The sequence below is a fragment of the Tachypleus tridentatus genome, chromosome 11 (genome assembly GCF_004210375.1).
Source record: "Tachypleus tridentatus isolate NWPU-2018 chromosome 11, ASM421037v1, whole genome shotgun sequence".
NCBI lineage: Eukaryota > Metazoa > Arthropoda > Merostomata > Xiphosura > Limulidae > Tachypleus > Tachypleus tridentatus.
In genome coordinates this window covers 138975-140474 of record NC_134835.1, presented here as the reverse complement: position 1 = coordinate 140474, position 1500 = coordinate 138975, and the positions used below count along the sequence as shown (strand labels likewise).

Here is a 1500-nt window from a genome sequence, read left to right as displayed (position 1 = left end):
TGTTTATTAAAACAAACGACGACTCGTAATATGAAAGATGTATGTCATCAATTAGCATACATTTTCCTGTTTTACACAGTAAAAATATTCTCGAATGAACAGTAAAAATATACGTCAGTTTTGTTTTGTTTTTTTTTTTTTTGGGGGCTTTGGTTATTCTCCTCCAGCGACAAACATATGTATCATGCAGTAAATTTTTTAAAACTGTTACGTTGTAACCTCGTTTCGCTTTCTGAATATATTTCTGTCATTGAAACTGAAAATAACCATTAATTTTAAATTATTGAAAAAAACTATTCATCATTTCTAACTTAACGTTTTAGCATTAATACACATGCGTATGAAGTAAGCAGAACAATTGTCTAGATTTTGACCTTCTTGGTTTAAATGTATTTTTTAACTATCATCAAAAATATAAACAATATTTTATATCGTATGCTTTGTTTGTTTAGAATTAACCACAAAGATATTTGTATTCCACCCGCCAAGGGTATCAAAACCTGGTTTCTAGCGTTGGGAGTCTGCAGACATAACGCAGTACCACTGAGGGGGAAGTGTCGTATCCTCCATATTATTATTATAATAACAATTTAGTATTGTTTATATAAAGGTAAGTTGTGTGAATGTGTACTTCTCTAGTTGAAATAAACTGCTGTTTACAAGTTCAGTCGTTAGGTTTTAGCTGCTATTACGTTTCTGTTAGTCACGTGGTTTGTGTGAGTTTGAGTCCCGTGATCGTAAGTAGTCCAATCACCAAACATGATTTTACATTGCACCTGTAGGCTCGTTGTAATGTTCCCCTCCGCGATAATCTACAGTAAAAAGCAAAAGATTAATACGAAATGAAGTGAAACCTGATCATTAGGAACGTTACTGTTCAAGTCTCTTTGTTATACAATCATTTATTATCACGTTTGTTCCGCTATTGAAATTCGCTGTCGTTCTTTCTAATTATTTCTCAAAAACAAATGAAATATTTTGTATGATCTTGTTATATTATTTTTACACAACCTTTTGAATGTTAATTAACATTTTGTTAAATCGAAAGTGCCAAGTTTTTAGAATATATAAAGTTCTTTCCATTCGATGTGGACAAGTCCATTGCCTTCTGAAAAGGCGAAGACTACTGTCAGATAAACATTTAATCTATATTGTCATAACGCTGGTGTAAAATTACTATCTCCTGCTGTTTTGTTTCATATGAGATTTGATATGATTTTTATATAAGAAATCTGATGCGATACGTATATTATTTGGTCAGACAGATTATAATTTCTTAAAAGATACGTAGCTATACTACTACCTTTTAAGAAGATAGAAACGTTATTGTATTTTAATTCCATTCTGCACTGATTCAATCAGTGGAACAATATAATCACAAGTTTAATTATTCTTCTACCAGTATTCTATATTTCGTACAGGTGGTTATTTGATTCTAGCTAATAAAGTAGTTTCCTACAGTTTTCCAGTGAATAATATGAACGTTTATATATATTGTTG

The 1500-nt window shown here is 30.8% G+C and overlaps 1 pseudogene; it reads right to left on the bottom strand.

Annotated features, from left to right (window-relative positions):
- Nucleotides 1-732: 732 nt before the first annotated feature.
- On the bottom strand, nt 733-862 carry LOC143232942 (U5 spliceosomal RNA; annotated as a pseudogene).
- Nucleotides 863-1500: the final 638 nt, after the last annotated feature.